This window comes from Diuraphis noxia, unplaced genomic scaffold (assembly GCF_037042655.1).
Source record: "Diuraphis noxia isolate RWA-SAM2 unplaced genomic scaffold, SU_Dnox_SAM2 contig0002, whole genome shotgun sequence".
NCBI lineage: Eukaryota > Metazoa > Arthropoda > Insecta > Hemiptera > Aphididae > Diuraphis > Diuraphis noxia.
In genome coordinates, this window is record NW_028301712.1 from 20,425,190 (window position 1) to 20,437,512 (window position 12,323).

Sequence of the window (12,323 nt, forward strand, 5' to 3'; positions counted from 1 at the left end):
AATGCACACTTTCAACATTTTTTCTAGTACATTTTTTATGATGTCAACGATTGCGAAGCCTAAGTACGATAAATATTTGTTTTAAAATATAAAATAAACTTAATAATATTATTTGTTTTGTTATTGCTGTTAGAAAATATTATTTAGGAGTACCTATAAATTGATTTCAGCCTAGTAAAATATAACTAAATAAAATATTTGACAAAATATGTCATTTTAATATAATATCAAACTCAATTTTTTGATAATATTAATTTATTTGATTTTTGATTCTCAATTATTATTATTTTATTTAAGAATATTATTAATGGGTTGCTAATTATTATTATACTTATGTCAATAATTTGGAAATGGTTTTGAAGTATTTTGATGAAAACTTTTTTCTTTTTTTTTAAGTGTCCTAATTACTATTTTTATTAGTATTTACACACTATTTACACAGTGAAGCATAGAGTGTGTAATTAGTTTTACAATGATGTATGTTATTTTTCTACCACTTAAAACAGCAAATTTAAACCATTACAAGTACAACCCATTACAATGACTTGATCAATGACGACTGACGACTGACGAGGTATACTTGACACCTATACCTTGTACCAAATAAGAGCGTACCAAATTTACGTAACAAAACCGGTTTTGCCTGTGGCCGCCCGGTGCTCTCTTATTTGGTACGGAGTATAGATACAGCAATCGCCAATCTTAATTTATTTTTAATTTTGATTTTGGTATAAAATATTTAATTTTATATTGTTGTAGTTATAATATAATTGCCTCGTTGTTATGATAGGTACCTTAACACTGATATCACTCTAATTTACATGACATTATGCACACAATTATATAATGTATTTAATACAGACAATACATAAGCGAATTAATGGCATTAAGAAATGAAATTCAACAAGCTGCCCACAAACGTTTTCCCAGTAAGTATGAAGGGTCTTTATTTTGGGTGAAATTACGAGCATGAACACACACATAAATACATAAATTACATAAATTGCATCTCTAAATTTTGGAAATTGTGTTATTATTCCTTGTAACGTATAATAGTTAACAGTAAACAGAACGGTATTTAATATTTATAATATTTGTACATTATACTCATAGTTTATAGTTCATAGACTGTTTCTAGAATTTTGAATTTAAAATAACCTCCAATTGAGTAGATTGTTTTAAAAGAGTACCTAGGTACTTGGCTTTTTATTGAATGTTTATACTCGTTTATCCTTAAATATTTTTCAATTTTCTTAGATAGTTAAATTTGAATAACATTGATTTTGATAAATGATTTTGATAGTATGCAAATTGAAAAATATCCCAAAATAATTATTGAATACTATATTAATTTTTTCCTTATAGTAACCTCACAATCCACCACCACAGAAATATTTCAAGAAAATCAGTTAATTGTATGTACATTATACGTCTGCAGTCTACATAATTTATTGTCATAATCGTGAAAATAATCTAGTACCTATAGGCATTAAATATATTTAATTTTCGCAAATCATGAGAATATTTTATAATTATATGAGGTGTTCATCTATACATCAAGATAAAAAGACAACCAACAAAATGTAGGATTGACCTAGGCGTCTTTTTCATAGTGGGTTTTTAATTACCTCCCTTCCCAAACATTTTCTGGTTGAGTTTGTTTTGCAGTAATTAAAAAACATTTAAAAAGTGTGAGTTGTTGTTGTATACCCTGAACAGGGTAAGTGCATATCATTATAGGCATTTTCAAGACAAAGATTACTACTAAGTGCTTTTGATGAATTTTAAATATCCGTATAATGTAATAGTATAGGTATATATACCAACTATCTGCAATTCATTATACCATATTATATTGAAGTATTTAAGTATGCGGTTGCAATACCTTAATTATTAAAATAAATGTTTTTGACGTATTTAAAATAAGTAGGTAGGTAGTTTTCGTAGTATTTAATATGTAAATTTAAAGCGTATTACCCGTTACCCGTCTTATTTATCATATATAGTCTGGATTTATGTAGGTAGGTTAGTTTTCTATAATGTTTCTCTACTGTATGTGGAGATAATTTGTATTTGCTTGGTTTTAAGTTTTAATACTCAATGGTACTTATAAAAAAAATATCATGATAATAAAATGAGAATAAAAAATATTCATTAAGTTACGGTAAAATCCAAATGTGCTTATTATAAGTTATGATTTCATTGCGTCGGACGTCCGCCGTGCGCATGGCACTGGCAGATGACCGTACCTTAAACCGTATGAAAAATACGTATATAAATATTTTCGTCGCCTGTCGATTATTAAAATATATACGTACATTTTTTCTGTTTTGATATTAATTTTTTTATTTTAAATAATGAAAAAAAATGAGTATGTGACAACTGAAATATTGCGTTCTGAAAGAATACAGAAACATCACAATAGTCAATAATAGTTAAAATTTAAATTACTGAAAAATCAGTTGTTGATCTAATTTAAATAATTTAATATAATGAACACAGTGAAACGAATTATTAATTACATATAAACATAAATAATAGGTAATAAAAATAAAAGGTATCATATTTTAATGTTTGATGAAAAAAAAAACCAATCATTTCAGTATTTGCTTTGTATTGAAAAGTTTTACAAATATGTTTAAGCCTTTCTTTATTTGATTTAATTTTATAATTTATTTTAATTTCAGTGTTTAGTTTTACATTCTCTTTTGAGATTATGGAGTTCATCTTCTGCGAATCTTCAATTAATATATACATATATAATATGTGAATGTTAGAATCTAATTAAATGTTTGAACTTATTGTTCCAACCTTCTGATATATTAGTTCTACAATGTTATCCTAATTTTGTTGCATTATGTACGTTCCACATATTATATGAAGTTAACATAGGTATGCTCCTTTTGAAGCACATAACTTGCGTATTGTTAATTAACCTGTATTCCCCATTATTCATTACCTAACATATGTTACATTGAAGGATGTTAAAATATCATCCACATCATTACCATGTGAAAAATATTATACAATAAGCCAAAAAAAAGATTTTTAAATTATTTATAATATTTTCTTTCATTGTAATTACTTGGTGTCAATTGTCCGTGTTCTAAAAATATCGGGTGCAAAAAAAACCGTCGGGTGTCAAATGTCCCGGGTGTCAATTGTCCGAATACCGCCTAAATAACTTTAAGACTTCAAGCCTGTTGATTGAAATTCATTAAAATTAAAATAATGAGCTAATAAATAAAGTTATTATATTTTAATTGGATGTATTGAAATAAAAACACTGATCGGCGCTCAAAGTCTGGCGATTTATCATTTCTTCTGAATAAGTTCTTATACAAAATATTAACTGGTAAGTATGTACATTATCTCGTGTAATTGTAAATTTTTTGTACATAAAGTAAATATAATTTTAAACATGGGCATTCATAATAATAACTATATTTGCCCGTTGCCGACTTGCCGTTTGTACAGTACTACAGTTAAGTTTATATTATAGGTATTATGTTTGTCATAATATTTTTTATGTTGTCTAAGGATATATAGTTTTACGAAATTTCGCCATAGGGCCTCCATAGCTCAGTGGTTAGAGCACTGGTCTTGTAAACCAGGGGTCGAGAGTTCAATTCTCTCTGGAGGCATCCATTTTTTGCATATTTTCCATGCATTAAATTTAATTTTATACATTATTTTACCGGTACTATACATTACAATTTACAAAATCAACATTTTATTTATGTTAAAATGTTTTTTGATATTATACTGGAGACGTGTAGCAAAAAAACATACGAACGATTTAAAATCGATTTTATAAATAAAAATTATTTGAAAAATTCTTTACCTAGACTGATATTTTCGTTTAAACTATTCTATTAAAAATAAGTTTTCCCAATTTCAAGCTACTAAATAAAATGTAAAAACAATTATGTTAATACAAAAATACCAAATGCTTTTCTTTTTTTTTTTATTCTTGATATCAAAAGTAGTTACAATTATAATACGTTATTAATATCATTAATGATAAATGATAAAGCATGAAATTTAAACTTTACATAATTTGTATTGTTATTGAAAATTCCATTATTATTTAGATGAATCATGTACAGTTTGAGCAACTATCATAATAATTTATATTTGAACTTTGTGCTTTAAAAATAATTAGGTACTTCGTTTTCTTAAAAATATTAATGTTCTTTAAGCAACATAATAAATGTTACTTATTTAAAATTAAAACACAGTCACTTAATTTATAAAAATTGGGGCAGATACTTAAAATTAACGTTAAATAACTGCTATTTTTATCATTTATTAACAAAGATTACACTACTTCCCGAATGGCTTTCATATTATAATAAGTACAAATAATTGTGATCAAGTATTTCAGTATTTGTAAAACGTTGAAAATTAATATCCATAAATTGAATTTGTTTTATGAGTTACCTACTTGTTATCTGTAGTACAATTTATATTTAGTACTAATATTATAGTATATTGTAGAATTTACATTATTTAAAAATAAGCGTATAAGCCCATTTAATATGAATTTTTTTTACAAATTCTTGTTATAAAAAAATCAAATCAAAAGCATTTATTTACTAATAAATAATTTAAAATATATTTCACACAACGCGTACGAGAACATAATTTGAATATTTTGATTTTAATTTATTAAACTCGCCTGAATGTTGGGATTTTTATCATTGTGTTTAAACGAGGTTTATAATAAACAGGTATATTTAAGAGGACGCTACACAACTATTTGTGGCCTCCGTCTTAAAAGTGCAAATTTAAACTCAGCAGATAACTTCGTTAGTTTAAAAATTTTAATGTTGATTTTAAATTCATAAACATTATATTTGGAAACTAATTCGATCATGTCATTTTGATTTCTTTAAAGCTTTTTAGTATTTTAGCTTACATATTCCTTTAAGTTATTTATACTTTATATATTCATAAAATATATTTACGATCACTAACGGATGATATTTCATTTCAGACCAATAACTAAGTATTAGTATTTGTTTTTTATTATTGTTATAAAAAGTCACTCGTATATAACCATGATAACTTGAATATTATAAATGTAATTAGTAATATTATACTATCTAAACATATTTTTAAATAATGTATTTAACTGATAATTATTAAAATTTACATTGCTACTAGTTTACCTGGCAAACATATTAATAATAATTAATAATACTATATTAAATCGAATGAAAAACAAATAAGATTAATTATTAGCTTGCATATTTAATAAATTAATAATAATAAGTTATTAACTATAAAGTTTAAAATGATGGGTGATCAAAAATTTGTTATTATTCTTTTTAAAGTTAACGTTTCGTACATTATTAAAAGTGGAGAGAATGACAGAATGATGAGTGTGAAAAAAAATAGTAAATAATAATATACATTTAAAGATTGTGAAATATTGACTTGATAATAAAATAAGCAAATTATTTATATTTAGCAGTATATGAAAATTATATCAAATGCAAAAACTATGGTTGAAATCCGTCCATTATCATTACCATTATAATTATAATATTATTTCAAGTTTCAGCGTATAAGAAAATGTTTTCATGCCTAGCTAGTAGCTACTACCGTAGCGTCCGTAGCTGGTAACTTACGGTTGAAAATAATAATATCATATAATATAATATATTATTCACTATATTTATTCGGTAAGTGACCTCCCTTTTTCCGTTTTGGTCTACCGGAATCGATAATTTGTTATCTTCTGCTCTCGTGACAACCAGCATCGTGTATATATATCACTGCAGCAAACTACCCGTCGAGGCAGTGGTCAGAAACCACCCCTTGGCCGATTTGTATAAAGAGATGGCACTTATCTATGTTCAACGGGACAGCTGGGCGGTAACACGAGTCCTACATTTAACGAATGATCCATCGAATGGATTATTTTGTTCTTTGATCGCTTAAGAAGTCACCGACGAGTTATTTATTGATATAGTATATTAAATGCATAAAGTTCGTTAGCCAGAGACTTTTGGTTGTATAGAAGTGAATCTCTTGCACATGTATATAGGGTGTATATACATTAAAGACGTGGTTTCTGTACACAGTGTTAATGGAAATTTAATAATAGAAAGGTCACGTGATATACAGACGGGTGCTACAAACGTATTAAAATGGACACGTACAAAAAAAAGTAAGTAAGTTATTTTTTTATTATTTTCTATAACGACCACGATACACTATGAAATTGTATACTATTATTTTATATTTTGTTTATAATTATTATTTATTAATATATTTTTTGTTGAAGGAAAATAAACTTTTCTCGTCTGCGAAAAAAATTACGTTAAATCGTTATTAAATGAATAAATTAAGAATCAATTTTAATTCTATAGTAAAATATATTTGTTTTTTTCTTTTTAATAAAATGTTTATCAGAGATATATTTAAAAAAAATATAAAAAGTCTTATGCCTCCAGAGAGAATTGAACTCTCGACCCCTGGTTTACAAGACCAGTGCTCTAACCACTGAGCTATGGAGGCCATATATATAAAGTGCGCTAAATTTTAGACATTTGCACACAGCGTTGGGCATTTTTCTAGTTTCACTTAGTTTACATGATAAGTTTAAAGCAAATGTTTCTAAAACAATGCATAAAGTTATGCTTTTTGGAGGAAATGAACTGGCGACTTCAAAATAAATGATTTTTTTTAACAAAAAAATATACGAGTATCAATTTATGTATAGACTTTATAAAACGTTTAACGTATAGGTATACAACGTTTTTTTACGTTATTTCTTAAAAGTATAATATATTATATAAAAAATGTTGCGTAGCATCAAACTATAATTGAACTATCCGATGATATTAATAACTCATTTAGTATATGGCTTACCTAAATTACGATATATTATATTGTTAAAACGTACGGCTTAACCGATCTATTAACACTTAACAGGCAAAATACATCATTTTTTAAAAATATTTGTAAGAGATTTACAAAAAGTGTATTGCCAAATTTTTTTTTAAATAAAATAATTTTTTGAATAATTTTGATATTAATTATTAATAAGTAGGTATGTATTTAATATTTATACATTTTTTTTACTGATATTTTGTTTGACTGATTTTTACATTATCAAATTAAGTTCTGTATTATTTTGTATTTGTATTACTAATTAATTAGTTAATAGTAAAATAACATAATTATATGATTTTTAATTTCACTAAAAATATTAAGTGACTACCAAATTTGGTAGATCGCGTGGTCTGATAGGTCACATACTAAAATTAACAAATATACCTTAATAATAGGTATATGCATTTACGAGTAAATTAAGAAATTCGTTCGACCGTTTCTTATCCCCGACATCACCACAAGAAAATACCAGACCTCCGTAAATCGTCTCAGAATAGGACACAATCGCTTCACTCACTACCATTTAATGAAGAATGAAATCCCTTATTTGTATTTTCTGTGGTTCTATTCTGTGGGGTTCCATTTACAGTTAACACATTTTAACCGAATGCAGAATCTATGACAAGAAAAGAAGAAAATTTCAAATCTCCGAGCTCCGACCATCTCGCTGAAAAACTTAACCACTAATTATTCTATAATAGAATCTATTGTTAAGTGTCCTTGGGTATCTATAAAAGGTACCAAATATAAACCAAAGCTAGTACTTACATTAGATATTGTACATGAAAATGATCTTCCTATATTTGGAATAATAGAAGATATTGTTTTATGTAATGATACTTTGGTAATTTTTAAGTGTAAGCGCACTAATACTGTTGCATTTGATGATCATGTATTTTCATATGAGGTAAAACTAGATGTTGAATGTACATTCGTGTATACATTGTTTTCTTATATTCCAAATAACATTAGCGTATTATCAAATGGATGTAGTTATGTAACTCTAAGAAGCAGTATTTAGATTGTTATTTATAGCTACTATAGGTATTGTTATTATTTATTACCTATGTGTTCATAAAATTGTATGTTATGCTAATATAGGTATGAATTATAAACTTTTTGAGTTAATTTGTATTAATTATTATGTGCTATATTAAATAAACGTTTTATAGTTTAATTTTTTGTTTTCCAAATTATTTATTATAGATTAATTCCTAATTCCTTGATTTTATTACTCTTCAGTCATCATTATTGGAAGTATTCAAGTGCATATTATTATACTGTGTATTTCCTATAATTATTACCTATGACCAGGGCTTGGAAGTTGTAGCACTAAAAATAATACTTTTTAGCTCTTAAATATGCACTTAAAAACTCAAAAATATGCGCTATAAATAGCACAAAAAAATCAAAAAATATGCATTTAACTTGAAAAAATTATAAATTTATTAGAAAAAAATTAGACGTAATTTAATATGAATTAATGTAATATGAATATGTAATATGTATATGAAATTAAATGTAATTTTATAAATTGTTGGGTTCATTGGACGTCAGACACTGGCTGGACTGGTTGAATTAAAAAATGTTATATTACTTAAATATATTTTTAAAAGTGTATTTATAATTAAATTATTTTATATATTTACCTTGGGAATTACACTGGATTATTAAATGTTTTCTTAAATTTTCGAATTTGAAAGATCTGCGCTTATCTGATAGTATAGTTTTGTAAGTGGAAAACGACCTCTCAACGTCAACAGACGTTATTGGTGCGTACTTAAAAAATACCGAATCATTATTATTTAAATCTACAGGTAGTCCGTCTAGATTTCCAGATGTTTTTTCACCCGTTAAAATATTAGATATTTTTATTAATTTCGACAAACCACGATTTTTTTCAAGAACTTGGTGTAACTTTTTGTTCACAGCTTTCCCATTTTGATCATTCAAAGTTTCAAAGCTTTTTTTAATATCTTCAACTATTTTAATGGACTTGGATAGTGGTACATTTTGCTGTTGTAAACTATCAATAGCCATAGCCAATTTAATAAAGTTTGATTTAATGTATTTAATGTATTAACATTAAAATGTTAGATAATCTAATGCAATGATACAATATGGGAAATAACAATGACGTCACTAACTATTAATACACTGGACTGTCGATGGAAACAATAAATATTAGTTTATGAGTTATATTTATATTTTATTTCCAATAATTCAAATATTTTTAAAAATATAATAAAGTAAGTCATTAATCATTATTATTAATTAATAATTAAATGTGATTATTTCCTATATTATTTGAAAATATAACCAAAAATAGCACTATAAACCCTAAATTAGCAAAATAGCAAAATAAAATTCCGTGTATGACATCAGAGAAGTGTGAAACATATTTGTATCTTACTTTGGATGTTCTAGGACGAACCAATAAAAATATGCATTTGCTAGAACTTCCGAGCACTGCCTATGACCTACCTAGCTACCTACATTATAATTGTAACATTAACTAAATAATTTGTAATTACTTAAGTTATATAGCTAGTATAAGTTACAAATTGAAAATAAAATTTACATACATTTATGTGTCATTGAGACACAATGTAATGCCATATCAACAACTATTTTAGTAGTTGTTAGTTTGTTACTGTAAGGTCTTTTATTATAGCTACTGCATTATTGCTAAAATCACTGTATCTTTGTTTCAACCAAACTGCTAATTATCTACAACAGAGATTATTTGTAGTATAGTAGTTACTTCCCTATAATTCAATAATTTATAAATTCGCCTAAACGATCAGTCAATTTCTCACCCAAAAGATATATGCTTTGATCAGTTATTCACCTAAATGAATGACACCCCCAACAGCAAGTGAAGTATCATTGGTCATAGTTGCACAACAGTTCGAAAAACGAGATAATGTGTTACAAAGTCATGATAACAAATTGCAACATATTAGTGAATTGCACCGTTCATACAATACAGGGTGATTCTTTTATCATTGAACACTCATTATTTAAAAAAGTATTTACTTTTTTCAAAATATTTTTTTACATAGTTTCAAGTTGTTAAAAAACCAAAGTTTTTATTAAAAAATTATATTTTTAAATATTTTTTATCCTTATCATTTTTTAAGTTTTTTACTTTTTTGAATGACAACATAGAGTTTTAATATCATTTTCCAAAGCAGAATATTTTTTTAATTATTTTGATACGTAAAAATCGAATTTTGGACGAGTAGTTTATGAGTTATAAGTATTTAAAGTTTAGATTGGCGGAGTGGAGTGGTACGGGGTTACCCCGCAAAATGTTTGTCCACTACTCCGCTTGTCTAAACTTTAAATACTTATAACTCATAAACTACTCGTCCAAAATTCGATTTTTACGTATCAAAATAATTAGAAAAATATTCTGCTTTGGAATATGATATTAAAACTCTATGTTGTCATTCAAACAAGTAAAAAACTTAAAAAATTATAAGGATAAAAAATATTAAAAACATAATTTTTTAATAAAAATGTTGTTTTTTTAACAACATGAAACTCTGTAAAAAAATATTTACAAAAACATTGATACTTTTTGAAATAAGGAGTGTTCAATAATAAAAAAATCACCCGGTATACTGCAGTACCCGTTACTTTTCTGTCATGGTGAGAATGGTTATTCCATTAATATCTCTCAGATTGATCCAAAAACTAAATCACCACTTCAGAAAACAGTTTCTGCATTGCAATTTTATTCTTACCAAATTATGAATAGACAAACGTAAATCAACCATTAACTGTACTGTAGATCACTTTTCAATCAATATTTATTTGATTTGTACGCTAAAATTAAAACAGAGTGGTTAAATTTTGTTAGAAACAATCAAATGCAACAGAGGTGATAATTACATACATCTCAGAAATGCTATTGGGAGACAAGATCAGGCAGAGAAAATATGATCTTGGTCAGATGGTAGTGCTTCCGTCATCTTTTACTAGTTCACCGCGGTATATGCATGAAAAAACTCAGGACGCAATGACATACGTACGGTCGTCCTGATTTATTCATAACTTTTACATGTAATCCTTGATGGAAATAAGTTTCAAATGCATTACTATCTGAACAAAAGTCCTACGATTGACATATTATAGCTAGAATATTTCATTTAAAAGTTAAGACGCCAATGAAATTGTCGACAAAATGGGGAGTGCAATGTTTAATGTATTCGGTTGAATGGCAAAAATGTGGTTTGCCACACATACATATTTTGTTTTGGCTAAAACAGCGCATTTCTAATAAATAAATTAGATTATGTAATTATTATCAAACCCAATGTGATAAATGGGCCTTGTGGTAATTCAAACAATAGATCACTCTGTATGGATTCAGATAGCTGTAGCAAGAAGTATCCTAGACCTTTCCTTCAAAAAACACAGACAGAAGATGACGGATATCCAAAGTATAGGCGAAGAGCTCCAGAAAATGGGAAATTTTTGCAATTATATTGATATTTTGACAATTGTCAGATGCTTTAAGACTTAAGTTTAAGTCTTTGGGAAAAACACAAGGACAATCTTCCAGAAGAATAACTACATCGAGTGGAGTTGGATTACAACACGAGAATATGAACTTAATTATTAATTAAGTATACAATAAATGCTTAGTTAATCTTGAAGATACAGTATCTCTGGGAGGTCAATTTTTGCAACATTATGGTAAACCATAAACTAGCCATCAAGATGTGAAGCAGTTTTACAAAATAAAGATTACCTTCGAGAGATCAATTATTATTCAAATATTTTGGTACAGTATATAAATTTAAATGAACATTTACTAAATAATAAACAGTCCTATGTATATGACAAAATATTAGGGGGAATTGAAAAAAACACTGGCCAAACATTTTTCTTAGACACACCTGAAAGCACCGGTAAAACATTTGTCCTAAATATTTTATTGGCCAGAATACGAAAAGATCATGGAATAGCTTTGGTAAGTATCTAGTAGTAAGTAGTTTGATTTGCTATGACTGCTATTAATAAGTCTCAAAGACATTCGTTGAGCATGGCAGCGATCGACTTGAGAGAAGAATGTTTTCACATGGACAGTTCTATGTCACATGTTCTTGAGTTAGTTATGCCAGTAGTTTGGCTATTTTAGCCCCAAAGGCTGCAGTACCAAAAATACTGTTTATAAAGGTATTGAGATGAATAATATATGTCAATATAAATATATTTTTTTGGTTTGGTTTATATAACACCATAATGTATATAATAATGTAACAACGACGTTGTAATACTTAATAAGTTTTAAAAGAGTTTACAGACTTCTATACAATACATGGGCAAACTAGAATCAACATATCTAAAAGCAGACTGTAATAAATATAAAAACTGATAAAATAAAAGTGATAGTAGGTAACACA

At 26.7% G+C, this 12,323-nt stretch overlaps 2 non-coding genes across 2 annotated transcripts; one reads left to right on the top strand and one right to left on the bottom strand.

The window, feature by feature from the left end:
• Positions 1-3,571: 3,571 nt before the first annotated feature.
• TRNAT-UGU (transfer RNA threonine (anticodon UGU)) lies at positions 3,572-3,644 on the top strand. Its single transcript has one exon. It is a non-coding gene; the product is annotated as a tRNA-Thr (tRNA).
• A 2,811-nt stretch (positions 3,645-6,455) lies between these two features.
• Positions 6,456-6,528, bottom strand: TRNAT-UGU (transfer RNA threonine (anticodon UGU)). The gene has a single exon. It is a non-coding gene; the product is annotated as a tRNA-Thr (tRNA).
• Between the last annotated feature and the right edge of the window lie 5,795 nt (positions 6,529-12,323).